The 22,953-nt window shown below is 37.5% G+C and overlaps 1 protein-coding gene across 1 annotated transcript in view; it reads right to left on the bottom strand.

The window, feature by feature from the left end:
* specc1 (sperm antigen with calponin homology and coiled-coil domains 1) overlaps positions 1–22,952 on the bottom strand; it is a 171,341-nt gene extending 148,389 nt beyond the window's left edge. The window contains exon 1 of the mRNA XM_084113290.1: positions 22,884–22,952. The gene's annotated coding sequence lies outside the window, so the exon portion shown is untranslated. The remainder of the gene's footprint in view (positions 1–22,883) is intronic.
* Position 22,953: the final 1 nt, after the last annotated feature.

The raw sequence follows: 22,953 nt of genomic DNA, 5'->3' as shown, positions 1-22,953 counted from the left end.
TTTAATATTGTGAAAATTATTCATAAATAGCCTAATGCTTTTTTTACTTTTTAAAAAAATGAGATGCCTACTCTCAGATAAATGAGGCCTACGATTAATCAGATGCAAATAGAAATATAAAACCAGTCCTAATTGAAAGAGAACAAGTTGACAAAAAGATTGAATCCAATATTGGGTGATAATATAGTATAATGAGAGATTTATAAGCTATTTTTTGAAGGCCGGTCATTTTTGACCGGGAACACCACAAGTCTAACAAGGTGACAAAACCCCCCCTAAAAAAGTACAAAAAGTAGTTATACCGTTTGTGAACAATAGGGCTGTAATCAACCAAAGAAAATCTTGGTCGACTGAAGTCCTGAAATTTTCGACTAAAAATCAACTAAAAATGACGTTAGGAAAAAAAGCGTTAAATTAATTAGCTGTGCACTGTGCGCAGTACTTGGTAGCCTTGTTGTCCGCCTAAATGAATTATAAATAAACATAAAAAACTATTAGGTTATTTGCAGTATATTAAATCGTTTTTGACCTTATTATTTTGCACTGAAATGAGTCTGACACACGAGTCTGTCGGCTCTGACAGCGTTGCATCACGTGCACTTGCGCAATATCAGAGCCTATGATTTACGAAAATAGTGATATCATCACAAGCATTTTTGAGGAATATGCAACATAATTCAGACAATTGTTTTTGTCATATGTATTATAATAACTGACAGACAATAACGTTATCATTTCAGCCGCTCTGTGCAGCTCAGCTTCGCGGCTGAGACACGAATAGACTATTAACTTTTTAAAAAATGCTGCCACACTGCCGATGTCTTTGTTGACATGGTAGAAGAGGACTGACTATGAATTAAACGCTCTCACAATTAAATAATATTCAGCAAACCTTCTAGTAGCCTACTTTCTTCAATCTGTCTCTCTTCTCCGGTGGGTCGGGCTAATCCAAAAGAAGTGAAAACAAGGGGGGTGTTCTGAAGACACTTTTACCTGGGAAACAGGTGTTCTGTTACCTGGGAAACAGGGGTGCTCTGAAAACACCCCCATTAGCAATTAGTGTTTTCCACCTGATGAAATGAACGCGTCAACGCGGCAAAACTGATGAAATGAACGCGGCAAAACTGATGAAATGAACGCGGCAAAAAATCGACCAATCAGAATTTTGGTCGAGCCAGAACCTATCGACCAAATAATCGACTAATCGACTAGGAGATTACAGCCCTAGTGAACAAAGTCACTAAGTTTCAGTCCAATGCGATAACATTAACTAGTATTTTCGGGAAAAATAAAATCTTCTCCGAGTCAAAATGACCCAAACACAACATGAGGGTTAATGGTAAAACGAGCCAATTATCGTATTGATATCGTCAAAGGCATCTGCCATCAGCGATATCTCTGACTATCGTTGATACACGATACTATCGTCTATTGGCACAACCCTAATGTTCACTGTATAAATTTAAAATAGATTCATCTTTGTTAAAGCTGTGTTTTGTAGTTTGATTAACATTAATGACATATAGACAACAGCTGGTATTTATAGGCTGTTGTCACTTTAAGACCGAATGCAAGGGTTAAATAATGATACATCCTTCTGTTGTTCTCTTTCTCTTGAGACAAAAACGACTGTGTTTTTACGAGAATACTTGCCGAGATGGGTATTTTGACATCATTTTGTGTACTATGTGTCCATCCAAGTGCAAGGAGACGCGAAAGAGGAATCAATTTGGAGTTTGCACGCTATTTGAAACGCGCCTCTCTCTGTGTGTGCGCTTCTGGTGCGTGCGGCTGTGCGCACAGATAACGAATACCAAATTAAATTCTCTTTTGCTTCTAGCTTTGGAATGGTTTAAAATCTATTGAATGTGTAAACCAGCAAGACAAAACGTGTGCAAATTAAAAACTTTCAGACTATGCCGGTAAAACTTGAAATTACATGCGTCACGCATGATGCGTGCTGAACCGTGGGGGCTGGTCCGTATGGATCACGGAACAACAATGATCCGTTTAACCCCTATAATATTGTAAAGGGAGCTATTGTATACCAGCATGCAGGTGTTGGCCTCACTGTTCATTGGCTAAAAGACATTAAATGCAGATGGGTGATATTTACTCTGGGATTGGTTAGTCTACCCTTGATTTATTTTTCTTTGACGCTGTAGTTTTGCAGCATCTGAATGAAAAGGAGACACAGCAGGATTCCTTTGGTAAAGGAATTCAAACAGTGATTTAAAAAAATGGATGAGTAAATAAAACCATGTTGCTATTGGCAGGCATGTTAGTGTCATTATTCATGTCTTCAGAGTTTGTGCATTGAGTATTTTAGTTAGACATGGTTATGGATAGATATAACATTAGTTGCACAGTGTGTTTTCAATTGTGAGCCAAAACAATACAGCACTTCAAAAAAGCTCTGGTCCTTTTCCTGCCAGTCTAGCCTTTCACAAATTCATAATTAAAACACTGAAGTAGGGCTGCATGGTAATGACAAAAATCATGATTTAAGGCAGGGCTTGACATTAGAGAATAGTTCTCTTAAAAAACTGCTTGGTTACCGACATTCTTCAAATTATCTTATTTTGTGTTAATTGTATTAAATTATTATTATTATTATTGTTATAAAGCTAGTATTGTTATTAAATTAATAGGAACTACAATTAATTTGCCTTGCCTAAATTCATAATGACATCACCAGTTCACCACATAGCCTAACAGCATAACATCACTGACATGCGGACTCTAAGAAAATGTTTTTAAAACAGACTAAAAAACTACATGCCACATCAAAATTGAATTGCAAGGTGATCCATTCACAAATTGTCAATAATACTTGTATTAACAGACGCATCATTCTTATACAGATCCAAGATGAAAACGGGATCGTTGTTCATCACCTATTTTGTTTCCATAGCACATTAACAAAACATTTAATGACACTAATGACACTAAAAACAATACAATTACAAAATATTAATAATAATAATAATAATAATAATAATAATATCACTAAACTGATATATGCCTAATAACAGTCTTTAGTTCATGAACACAGCACAACTCTGCCAACTGTGAAAATCAAAAGCAGCTTCAAACACTTGTTTAACAAGAAATATTCTTCTAATTTTTTCACTGTCATTAATGTACAGTAGGTCCACAAGAGAAATATTAAGCCAGTAAATTAAGATAGTTGCTATACCGTTATATCCATCGTTCTCTCTGAGTGAATGCGGTGTTAATGCAGTGACAGATGCCGAAAGCTCAGTCCGTTTCTGCTTTCACTTTCAGGGAATGAGCGCGTTTACATGCACATTCTTAACCCGATTATGCTGAATAAACTGACAATGCATGTGGTCATGTAAACGCATTAACCCATTTTCCTTTATCGGAGTCAAGTCATAAGTTTAAGTATAAACCAATCGACTAAGCTAGATTTTTGCCCCTTACACTGATTTCTCCCTGCATTTAAAACACATTAACATGCGTTCTTTGGGCTTATTGAAGTGTGCATATGTGAAGTGCATCCAGACAGAGAGAGCACTGGTAGAAGGACATATATTGCAAACTCTTTCTTGACCCAAAAAAATAAATAAAACGTTCTTATCTTGTGCAGAAGTACAGTCAAAATGCTGCATCTGTAATGGCGTGAGAGGATAATGTGTGTCCGTAAATTTCCCGCTGACATGTTGAAATACTCAGATTTCAGAATAAGTCAGATACAAAAATTATTAGGATTTTTTTTTACCTCACTATACCAGAAAATAACCTGATTTAGCCTATTAATAAACACTCCACCTTTGCTAGCAAAATAAAACGATTCTCATATATAAAACGAAGTAATAAATAAAGCAAATTAATGAGTAAATAAGCAAGTTGATAATCAAATAAGTAAGCCCCGCCCCCTCACGATAATATCGCCGATCTCGCAGGCTGGCGATAGGACGATATGAAAATGGAGCATATCGCCCAACAGTAGTGAACATACTGTTATTTCACATTTAATTATTACAATTCTCTACCTGAATACTACAGTTAGACCTAACTTTATTTGTAACATTGTTATATTGTATTTATCTATGCTTGTAATTCGTGTATTTGTTCTTATTTTCACTGACTATTCACTTGCCTTTGATAATGTTCGAACTTTATTAGTTAGGCTAGTAGTTTTTGCTGTGGTATCAGAGTACTTAAAGTGTGCTTTTAGTAATAAATGGAAAGCAAATTTACCCCTCGTCCCCCCCCCCCCAAAAAAAATCTTGCTGATCCAAAAAAAATTCCGATCGGTGACTCAAAAAACGTAAAATCCTCCGAACTGAGTTTTGTGATCCTTTGAACCACTACACTATTAACATGCTACAATGCATAAACAGAAGATGGAAGCATGTACAGTAGGGCCATCAATTCATGTCTTTCAAAAAGACAACAAGGCACCTACACAATGGACAGACAAGGGTCTCTATTTATCTATTACTCTATGACATGAACAGTCTTCTGAAACACATGGAGATTCTGGTTGAGTCCCAATCCACATATCTTCTGCCCTAAATCAGATGCAAGAATAGAATTATTCCGTCTCAAATCATATTATTGAAAAAAGTATGTCAAAGGTGCCCAACTGATATACTATTTCTGGAAGGTTTACAAGTGGGTATCCAAGCTTGTCTTTTCAGCTAATACTGCCCGCCACGAGTCCACAACCCCTTGTGCTACAAGAAGAAGAGCAAGTGATAGTGAATTACAGATTTTATTTTTTTTTTCATAAAAAAAAGGGAGGAATGCAAGTTCAAAGCTGTCAGTTGTTTTAAATTTATGAACCTAATAAGCAAAGTAATCATTTTAAGGTAATGAACTAGACACCAATGTGTACACGAAACATTATGTGACAAGGGGGTCTGTGATATCAAGACTATTTTATAAAATGGCAGAAAATCTCACTGAGGTCAAAGGGCCATTCACAACAAGAACAATAACTATAAAGATAACTATATTAGCGCATCTACAACTATGGGCGATAACACACTGTTTATTATAAGCACGTGCTGCTGGTATGTTGTCTGCTGGTATGTGAGGTGGATTCTGATTGGCTGGCTGTTAATTTTTTTTCTATAATTCATCAGATGGAAAAAATTCTGAACCTTTCCTCTGTGTCGTTATTGTTAGCTGTGGTGTGGACTGCTATTCTTAGAATTAGAATGATTATTAAAACGTAGTTGTAGTTATCATCCTTGGTGCGGACGTCCTTTACATACATAAAAGTGTGTACTTGCCATCACATGTGAAGTGCACAGAATTTGGGATGAAGCCTTAGACCTGGCTAGGAGTCTATGAGCTCTCTACAGGAAAAACATCAGCAACAGAGGGTCGCATTCAGTCTGTATCTACATCTGATTCTCCATCTCAGAAAAAAAAAAGTCACATAAATGTAGTCAGTATGGAATAAATACATAGGATTTTAACATCCCCTAAACCCAGTTTCACTTCACTGTCTACAGCTACCAAAACCAGAGTGCTTTCCATTCTTACTGCTGATTTGACATAACCAGTTAACCACAAGACCAACTCTGCAAGTCTGGACAACATCTGTATGTCATATGAACAACTGTGGTTTCAGTCCCCTTCATTTAGAGTAGACCAACCTTTAACTCAAGGCCTGCATTCAAAACTTCAAAACTCTGCAAACACTGTGTCTGAGAAAGGGAAACTTTTTAGTAGTAGGGTAAGATTTGTCAAACAACAGATGTGCCTCGATTTTCTGAGCCACTGGCTGTAATTCAGCCCAACAGCTGATGTAGACAGCAGACTCAAAGAACTCAAAGAACTGCCAATTAGACAAGTGTAATTCCGCCATTTGTATGCAGGCTCCTGTCACCCCATGAGTTCACTTAGTAAGGGTAACAGTGGTTTTTACTTTCAGACATGCACTAGCGGGTGGCCGTAAACTTAATTTAAATGTGACCCACAGAGATACCTAAGCAGAGACAGCAAAAATTGATCATGAAAACACAATTGTATGACTTGATTTCACAAAGTTCAGTAACAGCTATATTCAAATGTGCCAAAATGTTGCCACCTTTTTTTTTGTCTGAGTAATATTGTGGATTTAAACACAATTTATTTATTTATCTGATAGCTTTTATTTGATAGAGAATTCAAGTCATCAAAATGTCCAAAATGCACACCCCTAGTATCCATCTTATTTTTTAAACGCAAAAAGTGGGTGCAGCCATTTGTAAACTGAATGTGCAAGCAAGGCTTCCAGTGTCATCCGCTTCCAGGTGGAGGCAACAGAGGATTGGGATTAGATGGGTAAGAAATTAGACCTATAAGAGTTTTAAGTACAAAAACTTGACAAATGTCTTGAAATACATCATCTGAACAATGTTTTGAGGTGTGGTAACCGAAATATTAGCAGAGTAATTGACTCGGGTGTTGAATTATTTGAAAAATTACTTTATGTTCTCAGAATCATCACCAAAAAAAAAAGTCTTCCTTGTCATTTGATTAAATAATAATTAGGGGTGTAATGGTACAGGTATTCGTCCCATTAATTTTCGTGTGTCTTATGTTACGGTTGGGCCGATAGACGATACCATTGTCCATCGCGATGGCTGGCAGACATCACGATGTTGAGCCGTGCACCTTTATAAATGATCTTGATCTGTAACGTTAGATGTTTGTTTGGGCCGCAGTTCAGAGATTCCTGTCTGTTGGATTTATTACAGCACGTGAATTGTGTATTTTACAAACTATAAATGTATTGTTTTGCTATAAATTATATGTATTTAAATGTCTGAAACCTAAAATTATGGGTATATGACAAGCGCTGAGTGCGTCCGTCTTTGGCTCAGCGCCAGCCATAGCGCGAAAGCACAGTTTGAATCTGGCAGTTATGTCACGTCACTGCACATTCACTCCTAGTGGTCAGCTGCTGCAGAGCGTGCCAAAATCAAAATTGCTGATGAGATATAGAGGAAAATATCTAGTTGAAAATGAGAGTGTTACGTAGGTCCACCCTACAAAGTGTTACAGAATCCTGTGGAATCCCCTCCTGTGGCTTTTAGGGTGCCTCTATGGTCTGTATCATCTCAGTGTCTGACCTCTGCTCCAGATACACAAATGCACACACAGCCTACCAACAGAGGATTATTTTTTTGTGTCCACATCAGTGAAGTAACATCTGTAAAGCACATGGGAACAATAAATGTGCATGCTGGCCCTTAAAGTGCCAAGTCATAAGCTTAGAATCACAAAGCAGGACAAGTTATTTTAAGTATTTCCATCCAAATACTTTTCTCCTGTTGTTTGAGATGGGCTTTTGGACAAACTCCCCAAAGAATTATGAGGGATAAAAACATATTGATAAGTAATAATATATAAATAACAGTGATGCCTCTTCCTCTCAAGGTAGAAAAAACACCTGTATCTAGTCAGACAGTGATAAAAACTGTGTGCTATAAAGATGATGCCAGGGCTCGCAAAATCGCCTGCCCGACGTCCCGGGGCTATTGTGTTTTCCAGTCGGGCTACCAAAATGCATAACCAGCCTGCCCGACGGGCTATCTGAAATAGTGTTCGCTTCAGTCTTGTTATAATCAGATTCAGCGCGTTCTTCATCTTCAATCCGAAGCGGCGCCGAGCACGTCAGAAACAGAGAGGACAGGGTGTGTGTGTGTGTGTGTTCATCTGAGTCTCAGTGGTCTGCGGTGCTCGTCAATGTCAGAATATTGAGATGACCAATCAAATCAAAGTAGGCGGGCTTTATGTTCACAAGAAGCAGCTGAGCGCGAATTTGAGCAGAGCGACTCGACTCTTCAGTTTACGTGCGTCAAGTGCGAGATAAGATGTAAGTAGCTAAACTAAACATTTCATATTTGACAGCTTTTTTAGGTCATAAATGTGAAACAAATGACAAAAATAATCAGGCAAATGAATATACTTTTGTCGAATTTCGCCATTTGGAACTGAAAATAGGCCTATGTAATGTGACTAATAATTAGTTAATTAGTACTAATTATTATTAGTAATAATTAGTACTGTCATTGTGAGGGGGCATTAGCATTAACAAAGCCGTTTTCATCATAGGCACAAGATTAATAATGAATGTGTACATGTTGAGAATTAATATACAATTTGTAGCCTTCAGTAAATTAAAAAAGTTCAGCTTTAGGTAGGGAGAAGAGATGGCAAGATGAGGAGACTGAGAGAAAAAGAAAGAGTGATGGATAAGAAGTGAGAGCAGGTATCATCTACTGCCTGCTGACATGGTTTTAAAGCTATTTCTTATCCTTTTTTGGCCTTCAAACATCTTGAAATGGACATATCCGAGAAATAAAAAATTTAAACCCCCTCTTTGATTATAAAGCCCTGTCTACGGCCCTGTATTAGGAATAAGATCAATAATGAATGTGTAACGTTACATATTGTGAATGAATTCAATAAACTTAGTTAGGCTACCTAGCTTTCCTAGTAGCTTTCAGTAAATTAATGCATCTGAGAACATGATTCATAAATCAACCTATCAGTTGACCCTTTGTTTACTTTTTTCACTGACAGACAAAAATGAAAAGCCTCTATCGGTCAAAGCTCAGCTTTAGGAGGGGAAGAGACAGAGCAAGAGGAAAACAAAGAGAATAGGAGTGTGATGCTGATGAGGAGAGAAAAATAATCAGCTGCCCACTTACATGGTTTTAAAGCTATTGTTATCCAATTTTTTTGGCCTTCAAAACATCTTAAAATGCACATATGTAGATCAGAGAAATCAAAATTTTCTCAGGGGTGCCCCCGAACCCCCCTAACTAGCATATCTCACATTCGGGACCTCAGTGATGAAAAAACCCTGCCATCTGCATGTTAATGAAACAAGTTAATAGTGAGCATTAAACCCTAAACTAAAGAGTTACTTATTTTTTTTATTTATCATACCCTCATTGGGGGCTGAGCCACAGACACAGACTGATTCATGTTCCATACTGGTCACACACATTTCAGTTCAGTTAGAATCAGATGCATATTTGTTGATATTTGTGTTTTGAAAAAGTTTTTGATTCATTGTGTTGACTCCTAACCAATATTCTACATTAAAAATGTAGTCTTTTTATATGGGCTAGTAAAATTCATTTCGGGCTACCAAAATCTGGAGAGTGCCTGCCCGAAGGGCTACCAGCGATTTTGAAATTTTGCAAGCCCTGGATGCACTTCCCCCTGAAGCAAAGCTTCTGATAATAGCCACAGCACTTTTACCACTGCCACCTTTCTTGCCAAAGGTGCTTAGTTTAACAACTGAAAGCATAAGCTTTTTATATGCACATACATTTTGCAAAATTATTTTATTTTAAAGTTAATGGGTACACTAAAAAATGCTAGGTTATTTTTTCCATCCAAACGCTGGGTTGAGCCTATTGGGTCAGTTTTTGGGTTGTTTTTTAAGGTAGTTTTTATTACCCAGCTGTAGGGTTAGTGGCTGGGTCAATCTGACACAGCAACCCAATGGTGGCATTACTACAACAACCTAGCTGTCACGATATCTTTCAATATTCTATGAGAAATGCAGAGCGGCGGTCTGAGGTTCGCCTTCCTATGGTTCGCTTTTAATTAGGCCTATTATATTCGCATTCTTTACTGTGGTAAAGTAGAAGAAATGCTGTAGGGCAGATAGCCTAGCTTTTTACTTGCACATCAAATCATTTTTAACACAGTTTGTGCTTGTTATTAGACTTGGTAAGGCGCGTCAAGTTTATTTGTAAAGCGCGTTTCACACACGTGGGTGATTTTAGTTTTGCTTTCTCTGGCAGCGCAAAATCAAACATAGGCCTAAAGCCTAAATGTCTTGCCCTTCTCTTCAGACCTTCTACAACGAGTAGAAAACATGAAGATATTAGAAAAGAGATGGTCTCTTTCCTGCTTGTGTCCCACATCCCTCTCAAAGTGCAGAGCGCTAGGCTATATCATGCTAGGCTATATGTCTTTGTGTGGAAATATAAAACGAATATTTTTATTATATTATTTAAGTTACCATTATTTACTGATATTTATTTCAATGCTTTACAGGCTTTAGTGTGTTGTTTCATTGATGGAAGTGCTCAAATAAACACGCATGTCTGTTACGGAATGGATGTTTGACCCTCGTATATAATTTTTATTTATTTATCTATTTTTTCTTTCTCCGAAGCTTCGAATATTCGGTGTTGATTACTACCGAAGCTTCGAAGCTCAAAAAATGGTATTTGGACCAGCCCTAGTCTTGTCTTTGACCCGTTTACAAAGTATTTGGACACTTAAATAATGCTTCAAAATTAATGAAAATACCAAATTAAGATAAAAACATATTTGGACACTTTCTGCTTGTCAAACGTGATAGGACACTTGTGTGAACTGATTTAATACATCTTAATACATCTACTAAATATAATCTTCCAATCAGCTGGTTAAATGTCATTGCAAAAATGGCTAGTTAATTGTGAGAAAAGGTCCTCCAGAGTTTAGCTCTAACCTGCCTCAACACAGGGGCCTGGAAGGATCTAGTAATCCTGAAGATCTTGATTAACATGTATAATTATGATTGCAGTTAAACTCTGCAGGATAATGTCCTGCCAGGAACAGGACTGGAAACCCCTTTTCTAGCATCATTTCATCGCAGATGCCATTTGGTTTGATATTTTGTACCGCAGTACAAAATTCTGTAAAATTCATTCAGTAAGTGTGACCAAATACTTACTGTAAGTGATTTGGACACTTACAGTAAGTATTTGGTCACACTTACTGAATGAATTTTACTGCATTTTGTACTGCGGTACAAAATATCTCTTGTATTACATGCCCTATGTAAAAGATGTACAAGACTATACCAATACAATACCAACTTTGGCTCCTAAGAGCTGAATCTTTATGAATGACAACCATCACAGAATGTAAAAAAGAGACTGACTATTATACACAATGTCTTTTAGGGGGTGTTATTCAATACAGCAATTAGTATTAACTTTGGGCACAAAAATGACACACATAATGGCACAAATAACAAAACAGCCTGTAACTCATGAAAAAATGGAAAGTGGCTAAACACAGTTCTTTCTGCCTAGAATGTAAACCACTCCATACCAGCTGTCTTTCCTACTATTGATATTTCTCATTTCTGCTTATACAACTTAAAAAATAAAGTGAATTCTAGAGTAGTTTACCAAATTATAATGCATTAATAGCAGCAATAATATAAAATTGTATATGCTGTCCTCAAGGGTCAAGAAATGTCAAAACTCAAGACTGGCTGTATGAAATTAGCTGTGGCATTTCACTATCTGATGTAGAGACAAAATTCCACGCAGTTACCCAAGCTGACTGAGATTTACACAGCAAGTATGCAGTCCATTTCCTGTCGTCTGAATGCAGACCTGCCAAATGCACTTCGACTGCACTTCCAAATATTCGGCTTCAGAACACATCTGTCTGTTCTTCAAAAATCGACATTTTAAGAGGATAGTTCAATCAAAAATGTATATTTTGTCATTATTTACTCATTCTCATGTTGTTCCAAACCTGTATGAGTTTCTTTCTTCTGCTGAACACAAAAGAAAATATTTTGAAGAAAGTTGGTAACTAGACGGTATCCATTGACTTCCATAGCATTTTTTTTCCTACTATGGAAGTCAATGGCTACAGTCAACTGTTTGATTACCAACATTCTTCAAAATATCTTCTTTTGTGTTCAACAGAAGAAAGAAACTCATACAGGTTTGGAACAACATGAGGGTGAGTAAATGATAACAACATTTTCATTTTTGGGTGAACTATCCCTTTAAGTTTCTTTAAGTCGAAATGCAACAGATTTCATTGAACTACAATACAGCCTGTCATTATCCTAATCACCATCATCAAAAATGTTCACAAAACAAATTCACTAATAAGGTCAGTTACCTTTTATCCCAAACTCCTCTGTACTGTGGAAGGATTATTATTTCCTACAAGCAAAACAAGGAACAGCCGGCAGAATGAATGAGCAGCGTTAGGTAGACTGAAAACACACCTCCATCTGCCAACTCACAGAAAACATAAGAGGCTGGTGAAACAATCATTGTCAGAGTAGCAGCCAAAGGGTGTGTACTTGCGTGCTCGAAAAAATGCAAACCATCTAAGGCAAAGTATCAGTGACAACATCAGTGGTGTTTACATCGTGATCACCATGTGGGAAGTGTAGTCTAATGAAATGTTTGAGAGAGAAAGATCATAGATGGGAAGAGGTTCAAATACCTTTGAATGAACTTTTAGGGTTTCACACAATGTCCATCAAGATATAAAGGTAAATTGGAACATGTCCTATTGCCCTGCTGTCTTTTTATGTCTGCAATTAGTCACAGCCCTTAGTCCTCCTGGGTACTGCTAAACTAATCCACCCAAAAACCAAACAACAGCCACAGAACAAGAGATAAGAGAAAATATGATCAGAGGAGGAGGACTGAATGTAAACAGGTTATGAATAAAGTGAGTCTTTCTCCAAAGTCAAAACAGGCTTCCCTGGTTTTCAGAGAAGTCCAACACTATGTCCTAACCAGGTGTGACGCTGACGAAGATTCCAGCGACAATTTATATGACAATGAACATGACAATGGGGTGTGACTTGACACAATCAATCACAAAACACAGCAATTCAGATCAGCATTCAGTATGCTCGTCAGACCTAGCAGGCTAATCTATGGTTGATTTGTTTGAATTCATGTGACACATCACATGCAGTTTCCCTGACAACTAGGGATGCACAATATCGGTATCGGTCGATATATGTTCACTTTTAATGTTGTGGATTAATATTTAAAAAAAATCATTTGTTTAAAAAAAAAAAATCACATTTTAAATTGCAAATCATAATTGTAATCAGAAAAATCATTATTAGATTTTTCCCCAATTTGTGCAGCCCTAGTACTCATTCAGTGAGCCCATACTAAACAAAACTCTTTGACTCATTTAAACGCCCCTGATTGGCCATTGTGTTCATGTGCTCAACAGTGTCTGTGAACAGACACAATCACAGATTATGGTATAATTGACTTATGGTTACACTTCCTTTTTTATATTCAGGTGAGATTCACATTCATGAATAATCTCATTAAAAGACTTCAGTCACCACTCTTTTCAGGCTCAGAATTGACATTGCAGAGACATGCTGAGCATCCCTAAAATAACTGCACTGAATCAGTTCTCTTCTAATAGTCTCATTGATTAGACCTGAGCTGTGACAGTGTAGTGTTGCGGTGGGATGTGTGATGCTGAGCTGCTGTGTAAGCAAATGTGATGTAATTAGCCTTGAGCAACCACACAGGCTACATTATGTTGCTTGATCATAATCAAAATCATAATCCTTTTAATAATGATTTTGGTCAATATTGAAATCACGATTATTTAACACGATTATTGGTGGGCTTATTTCATGATATGAGTAATTTTAGATATCAGCAAAAATTTCACAATTATCGATAGGCTTCTTCAGCAAAAAACAATTCTAGTTTAACTAATGTAGCCAAATAAAAGGTCCCCAAAACAGTTACAGAAGACATGTAAACAGTCAACAATTCAATAAGAACAAATAAACTAATTACAAACAAAATGTCAAATAAATACAACAAAACAATGATACAAATTAAATAAACAGTGCTTTAAGCTTTTCAGGAAGAAGAACTAACAGTAGTATTCAGATAGCCTAAAACAGATTTTAAATTAAGTAATCAAATGTAAAATAACACTGCATAGTCTTCACTGTATACATTAAATATAGATTCATTCTTATTAAAGCTACAAAAGTTATCTCAAAGACATCTCAAAGCAAAGTCAGAACGCTTGATCTGAGTGATCAATCCAATCCAAGCACACTTCAGCTGTAAAACAGTGTCCAATTGGTCTCAACTAGGGATGTTTATTTCATTTTTTTATCCTAACCAACAACCGAAGCTCGTTAACTGATCATTAATCGTTAACCGACAACATTGTTAAATTATAATTAAATTAAATGAAAATGAATAAGTGTCTGTGACCCATTAAAAATAAGCCCTGCTTCCCAGGGGTTTAGTTTTACATGCGCAAATAGCAGCATTTAAAAGGCCCACTGAAGTGCCTTGGAACACGCAGCTTTGTATGATGCGTTGACGTAATTTCCACTGAAACATATTGGGACATATTGAATGGCTCCTCCCCCTTTTCAAATAGCCAATAATAGCGTTTAGTTTTTCTCACAGACTTTTCTTCCAGCACCATGGAAGGGAATCCGAGCACTGATAATACGTTGGATTCAATAGTAGAGGTGTGAATAAATTCTAGCCATTTCATTCTTAACCAACGTACAGTAAAACTTGAGCGGTTGAGCAACCGAACACACATCTCCAACCCATATTACTCCATGACATGTCAACGGTCGCTTTGGCCAGGTGTCATTTATAGCATAGGGAGCAGGACGCTTTAGAATCTAGAGCATGTGATTGGACAGAAGATGTGATGAGAAGCTGAAGTCTGCAGTGATATCATAAAAACCAAAAAAAGAATTTTGTTTTTTAAACTGGTAGGGAATTTCCCCCTTACATGGGTCATATGGGGGGGATTTAAAGATTATAAGATGTAATATTTATAATGTATTATATATTGATTAAAATAAATATAAAGTATATATATCAGGGCTCCAGACTGCGACCAAATGGTCGCATTTTGCGACCAAAATTTGAGAGTGTGCGACTGAATTTTACATCCAGTCGCACATGTGCGACCAGTAATTTTTTTATGTTAAACGTGCGTCAATGAATCAGGAATGTGTAGCAGGCCAATGATGACGAGTGTGAGAAGAATAGGGAATGGCCACTGTAACTGGCTAATGTGTGGAGGCCGGGGGAGGGTCCTATAATCGAGCGCGCGACCGCGCGTAAACGTCTGTTGGAAGGAAACAGACAACGGAGACAAATATCAATGTCACAGACACAGTCGGATGATGATTCAGAGTCAGAGGTTTGTGAGGTGATAAAGTCCCGAACCCACTATTTTCAGGAAGACTGGCTGAGAGAATTCAACTGGTTGAGGTACTGTAATGAGACGAACTTAATGAACTGCGAATGTTGCAGTCGCTTCCCCAGAACTGCGGGGAACACGAAGTTTGCAGACAGTGCAGGCACTTCGCAGTTTAAACACAATACGCTAGTTAGACACAATCTCAGCCTCAAGCATAGAGTGACATGTTAATAAATGAAAACAAAATGAAAGCGGAAAAAACTGCGCTACTCATTTTTGCTTCACAGACCGTTTAATAGTTCGAACCAATAATAGACAGCGCAGAGCTCGCCAGTCGCGGGCGGATCTCGATCACGCAAAACCGTTACATCGTTGAGATCCATTGAAGAAATCCATTGAGTTCGCGACAGAATTAATTACATTGCTGCGAGATCCAGTGAGAAACATTCAGATTCAACGCAGAATTCTCTGTTATAAACTATATCAGATCAAACAGCACTGACGTGGAAACCAGGAGAAACATTGTGCCATGAACGAACAAGTTATAGAAGGCTTTAGGTCCACAGATCAGCAACATTCACCATGGATTTAATGTAGTAACACTAACTGTAACTATGGTTATAACAGTAGCCTACACATATCTTTTTCCAGCACTTGAAAACTATAATATCATATTTAAATGTTATTTTTAATGTGTTGACCAAATCATTTTTTGTTCATCCTTTAAAGATTGTCCCTATTTATAAAACTAAAAGTTTCAAGAAGTAGGAAATCTCAAAATACAAAAAAAAAAAAAAAGATTAAATTACCATAGTAAACATAGAGGACGCTTATTGGCTATTTTCACTCCCTAATAGCTATTTTGTCACTCATTTTGCTTTTGAATTAATATTAAGACATTATGAATGGTAATAATTAAAGTTAACTTTATCTATACACCTCAAATTAAGCTCAATGCTTTATCATCCCACAGTGCTACCAAATACTTTCTGTAGAACTTAGTGCTTCTGCCCTCAAATGTTAGTCTGGAGTCGAACTTAAAATAAAACTGCACATTGTAATTTCTGTATGTTAAATCTATTTATTATCAAAGCATTTGTCAGTAATACAGTTATGTGGGGGGAAAATATGAATAATTGCATTGCAAGGTCATTTAAGGTGTGCCCCTAAATTTTCTGCTTGCGCTCCTAAAATTTTAAGTCAGGGGCTACAGCGCTCCTAATAAAAAAAGTTAGTCTGGAGCCCTGTATATATATATATATATATATATATATATATATATATATATATATATATATATAGTATATATAAATCGGCTGTATATCGGCCATCCTACTCTCTAAGATATCGGCACCGGCCATCAGAAAAACAATATCGGTCGACCACTTCTCCTGATGAGCTTCCTGCATTTTCACATTGGATGAGAAGTTTTTCAGCAGATTGTCTAATTTCTCTACACCATAGAGACTGAAATTCTCTGAAGACTGTTTAGCAGTGGTGGCCTTCTTTGGCTCCAAAATGGAGAACCATGAAAGAAGACTGATTGTGTCAGCAGGGAATCTTCTGTCGATTTCATCAATCAAGGTTCCAACATGCCTGCTCTTCATATTATCAAGACTGTGGAAAAGTCCAAGTCTTCCATTTGAAATGCTTCAAAAGATGTTTCTTTCTTAGAAAGAAGGACTATATGTGTAAGCACATCCTTCATCATGTGACACAGGGCCACAAAGTTGAACTGCCGAACAGCGATCAATAACCCTTTGGCTTTTTATGAGTCCTGACTGTTGGAGGCAGCCATGCATTCCAGGACATCTCTTAGGGCTTTCAGGGATCTACATACCACCGATACTGCACTGTGAACTGATAGCCATCTCACTGTGTGGGGCTGGGGCGCAAAAATTGCTCTTGAATCTTGCTGAAACTTTTTCACCTGTTCAACGGATCAGGCTGCATCACTTGTAGAGAGAGCGAGACGGTGAGCTGTACAGTGCACTCCTACCAATTCAGAATTGTATTCCTCTCTGAGTTTAACAACTCCTTTATAACATCCTGTCATAACAGCAGCACCATCTGAACAAACTGCTACAAGATTTCTTCCATCTAAATTCTTCTCTATTAACAGTTGTTTCACATCCTCGACAATAGTGTCTGCTTTTCCATCCAAGATTGCAGAGCTTCTGAACAATTTTGTTTGAATGTTGTTGTTGTTTTCTATGTACCTAACATATGCAATCAGTTTGCTGTTGCTTATGTCTGTGTCCTTAATCCAGAATTAAGGAAAACATTGGACTTTTTAGGACAGCCTTATCAATGTCATCAACCAGTGTACTTGCAATAGCCTGGTGTAGGGCTGGGACGGTTACCGCATTACCGCAATACCGCGGGTCTGAGCTTGTCACCGTCATCACCGCAAAAAATAAACACTGGCCTTCACATGTGTTCACGTTGTGTCTAATGACATGGATTCATTGATTCTAATGACATGGATTGTGTCTAATAACATTGTGTCTTACATGGATTCAAGGTTTTCTAAACAAAACATCATCAAAAGATGGAGCAAATCCGACTTTTCGCAAGTTTGCAAGTTGTTTCATGACACATAATAACATTCCATTCGTAGGCTATTGACTATAACCCCTTATTTACACTCTGTGGCGCGTTACGGCTGCGACACGGCTACCGGAGCTGATCGCGCCCACTCTAGTCAATGCTTGTGTTTACAACAGCCACGACGCGGCACGTTTCAGAAGCGTCTCTCCGCGCCGCTTCGCTAAAGATAGGCGCCTAGTCTATTTTCGACGGACGCTGCGTCCAAGCCGCACCGTAAATAAATAAAAAAAGTAAAAGCAGGACCTCAGCTTTTAATTGCACATGCTTATTTAACACAATTCTCTCACATGAAGACCGCATTTGTCAACCCTCGCGGAGTCGCGGCAAGTGCACACTCACAGCACCAGAGAGTAATCTTGACGGCACTTGCAAGAAAATGGATAAGTAGGCTACATAATCAAATTCACAAATATTACACCATTTAAAGATTATTAAAAATACATAGGCTATGAGTTACTAAAACAATATTTGTCAAAGAATACACTTGTTCACAGTTTGAACATTCTTGTTTCCATTTGTTTAATTTCAAGATCTGAGGTGAATTATCCATTGTTGCTTTTACAGCTACAAAGCTGGAGCACTAAACGATATTCAAAGTCACATTGCATGCTTTTAACATTAAATAAAGCACATAAACACTACCTGAGATTATCATTGACACACTTTGTTTGTTGTTCCAGCCGCAACGTCGCAGATAAAAAAAACTGGGGGAGGGTGGGGAGGGGGGTTGAGGTTTAAAGCGGTTTACCGCAATACCGCGGGAATTTCTTGCTTTTCAACCGCGGTAAGAAAAAATCCATACCGTCCCAGCCCTAGCCTGGTGCATTTCTTACAATGCTTTGTCATTAAGATAGCTTTCATAGCTTGAGTCTGTCTTTATGTTTGAAAGAAGGACAATCCATCTCCTTCATAAATTTTACTAAATTATGACATTTTGAATTGGCCAATTCATTTGCTGCAAGGAAGAAAGCATTTTTAAGTAACCCCTGGGCAGGGCAGTTGGATAGCATTAGCCATAGCATGTTTGGATGTTTCTGCTTTGTTCTTTCTTTTTAAAGCTGCTGTATGGCCAGTTCCATTGGCATGTCTAGGCTAATTAATGTAGGCTAGATGTTTTGTAGCATGGCTGGTAAATTGTGGACTGCTGTACATCTTACAAACTGAGCAGCTCATCACCCCATCGTTTATTTCTAGCCAAGTGTACATTTTTAGCCAGTTCGATTGAAATTTATCCTTTGACTGCTTCACCTCTGAGAGATTTTTTTGTGGATCTTCGGTTTGGCTGCTTGACGGTTTCTCGTTGTCAGACACTTTTATCTTTGGATCGTGATCTGCATCATCGTGATCTGCATCATCCGAACTTGTCTTTCGCTTCAGCCAGTGGTCCATATTTAAACGAGGTTAACCGAACAGTTTAATCAATTGTGTGTGGCCGTGTTTGTGCGCACGGGAAATATGCTGCGCATAACAATAGAAAACAAGGAGAAACGAGCAGTCACATGCTCAAACAATCAACAACATCGCTCTAGATGCACTTGAACTGAATTAATTTGTAATGATTCGAATAACAAATTTAATGTCACTTATTTTTTCATTAATTTGAGTTGCTTTCATTGTATGCCTTCTGAATGAAGGAGGAAAGTCTCGGCTTTCTAAGATATAATTATTTTTTTCTACTGTCTAACCGTTGTGATATAACCTAATCACAGTGTCAGAATTCATTTTAAGGGGGAAAAAAGCTCTCTAAAGATTACAAACAATTTTAGTGAATTATGTTTATTCTGACATAGGCTACATTAAATAATAGTTAAGGAAAAATATATTGCATACAAGCTGTTGGCGTCTCCTCACAGTTGAATTATGGGTCGTTACGTGAGCTGAGAGATGATGAATATCTGTAAGCAGGAATTTATTTTTACATACCGTCGTTGTTTATTCATGTTTATCTTTAGATGAAACTCGCAGGCTATATATAAGACAAGGTGATGATAGCCATTAACTCGTGCTTCGTTGCTGCCGTGTTGAGTCGGCAGCCGCGCTCTATCACTCACACACCATAAAGAGCTAAATGGTTTTTAATGTTTCAATTTCGTGATTAAAATGACAGAATTTGGAAGCAGATCATTTCATTTCTTCAAAAACAGCTCATTATGACTTAAGACTCAAAATGCTAGAGTGCGGCACGTACACTCGATAGTGTGAATAAGATCAGCGCGACGCAGACCACTGCATTGACAGCGTGAAACATAGGCTATGCTCTGTCTACAGCCAAGGCTCAGCGAAAGAGAGAGAATGTCGGTGCAGCACTGATTGAGGAATTTAATTCAAAAATAAAGGCAGACTGTTTGATGTGTTGACTTTTCTTTCTTTCTTTTTTTCACATCTGTGGATTTATTTTTTTATCATTTGATCTGAGATGAAGCAAATAGGCCTATATTTGTGTGGGAATTTCTCGCACTATAAAAGCTAAACTTGCAGAAATGGTTTAAATTATGCGCAATCCCCGCAATCCCGCACCGAAATTCAGTTACCTCCATTCATTAATCCTTTCCCGTGGCCTCATGGGATAGTAAAGTGTCCATCGTATGCACACTTCAGAATCTTGCTGGAAGTAGTAGGTCATCAGGGGGCTTTTCGCCTACTTTCTTTTACGAATACTATGAATTCGGACATAGCTACTACTCTGTTCGGCGTACTGTTTTCATATGCTATCCAATAGGGAAGTATTCAGTAATAGGAAATTATTTTATTTGACAGAAAGGCACAAAATGCAAAACAATGCAGGTGCATTTTTTCTTATCATTTACCTAATATAGGGCTGTCACTAATGATCATTTTGGTAATCGAGTAATTGGTCAATAGTTTTGACAATTAATTGAGTAATTTGGAACAAAAATAGACCTAAGTAAATACCTTTTCAAATGACTTAATGCTATGTTGTGTGTTGGCCCACTTGAATCGATACAACCTGTTCTAAATAAACTTGGCGCAAAAGCTTCATCTGTCTGTATACCGTTTACATGTGCGTTGGCTGTGAATTTTATGGTTTTATGCCATCCAATTGCGATCGGTTTGTGAGATATCACCAAATTTAGTGACTACCGAGCAAGTCATAGAATGTGATTATCGGCCAATACCAATCTGTCGTCGTTCGATGAGAACATCCTCCTTATTTCCAGAGGCCAAAGACTATTTATAGTGACTTCCTTTCATCTGTAAGTGTTTAAGCAACAAGGATGATGTGACCAGGAAACTGGGCTGTATAATGTCAATGCTTTCCTAAATTATCAAAGATATACTTAATTGTTTTTGATATACTTTAAGTACTAGTCAAGGTCTATATGACTATTCAAAACACCTCAATTACACATGGATTAAAGGTTTAAAGTCTTAACTGCTGGTATTTCTCACAAAATGCTGCATCTCACAAAAACACTCTAGTATACATCATAAAAAGCAAAAGACATTTCAACATAATTTGAGACAGCAGGGGTTTTATTCTGATTAGACTGCTGCAGTATAGACTCGTGGAGATGCAGAGTGCTCTATCTAGGGCAGTGTGTTCTAGAGAGCTTAGCTGTCTATGCCAGAGACACACTTGCTATTTCCTTCGATGGTTTACCCGAGAAAAAACTTGAGGCTGTAATTACCTACAAATAGCTATACACTGGGTGATTTAGGAAAGTTTTACTTAGGCTGTTTTTAGCTTTATTTTGGTTGGTGAAAGGAGAAGTATGAAAGCTTTCGAATGAAAAATTACTTGTTTTCCATTGGGAAACACTGGAGGACTGACTATCCCCAGGACTGATTGACCTGATTGGCTTGAAGATGCAATAGAAGTCTAAACATTTCCTCTGGAGAGGGCATTTGTAGTTCAGTTTAATTCTAAGGTTGTATGCAAAGCTGCTGTTATGAAAGCTGATTCGCTCTGACGCACACAGTCTCTTGAAAATTATGGACTTTTATATTGTTACGGCTACATTTTGCTTTTTAAGTTCTGATATACTAAAAGAAATAGCTGCGCTCCAAATGGGTAAAATATATTTTTGCTTATACGTTTTCACTATAACTTCCAACCATAAGGAACAACACAAAACTAATCAATATGGCTAGAAAGTAAAATAACCAACAGTATTAAGTTACACGAAGATGCACACGTGACACCATGATGAACCAGGTACTTTACAATTCTTTGATGACTTTCAGTCTCCTTAATGTTTTCAACTGCTCTGTTTATGAGAATAAGTACACGTAAAAAGCAGCTTTGTGGTCATATCATATCGTGTTTGAGCACTTAATAAGCCTTTGGGGAACTATTAAAATTCAAACAGCAACTTCTCACAGACGCCCACATAAAAACAAGAAAGTCTGCCACAGCTGCACAATATACTCTAACCAAGAACAAATGGTGAGAAGACTAGATGTGCTTCAAAACACAACTAACTAGGCTACTGTAAATCCTATAAACTCTAAACCTAAATTATCGGTTCCCATTTCCGACCATTTGAAAGGGGCGGATATATTTATGACATTATTCACATCGGACAACATCGACAAACTGCATGTCACTTTCACAAGTATACCACAAAAAGTCTAAAGTTTGAGTTAACAATTCGCGAGACAATTTTTCGAAATCCAGAAAATTACAGACAGTGACACACACACAATGATGTACAAACAGACATATATATATATAGATAGATAGATAGATAGATAGATAGATAGATAGATAGATAGATAGATAGATAGATAGATAGATAACGTTAGATCCTTGACCCTATCTACATCTGAACAATCTTAACACTGACAACACTAACAACTTCACTATTCAGTTCACTTCATAAACATGCAGAATCGTCAAAAAACGCTTTCAAATAATTTAAATATGACATGACTGGAGTCATATGTCTCTAGTTCACACAGCTCTCATGATAGAACTAACGTTACTGCAGTATCTCACCACTGACTGTGTCGCTATCCAGAGAAGACATCAAGCGGAAATAATATAAAATAAACGCAATATAATGTGAGCTTTGAATCGCTATCCTTATCATACTAAAGAGCCGATGAGACAGCCCGTCAGCCAGACAGCGGTCACCGTTTAAAACAGCAGCTCATTCACTCTCGCGCGCAATACGAAAACAACATCCGTTGATAAAAGTGCGGGTAAGTACAGTGTTTTCCCCAATGACGACAATACATTTTATGTTGAAGTGATAAAATAAATTAAACGGAATCACCGCAATGACAATATAATCTCCAAGACTAAAAAAACTGATAAATATTCCCCTACTCACCTGTTCCCTTACGCCGAAGAGCGCCGCTGCCCGCTGCTACCATCTGACTGAACCGAAGATGCTCGAGCGC

This window comes from Abramis brama, assembly GCF_963993115.1.
Source record: "Abramis brama genome assembly, chromosome: 5".
NCBI lineage: Eukaryota > Metazoa > Chordata > Actinopteri > Cypriniformes > Leuciscidae > Abramis > Abramis brama.
This window is presented reverse-complemented; position numbering and strand designations above follow the sequence as displayed.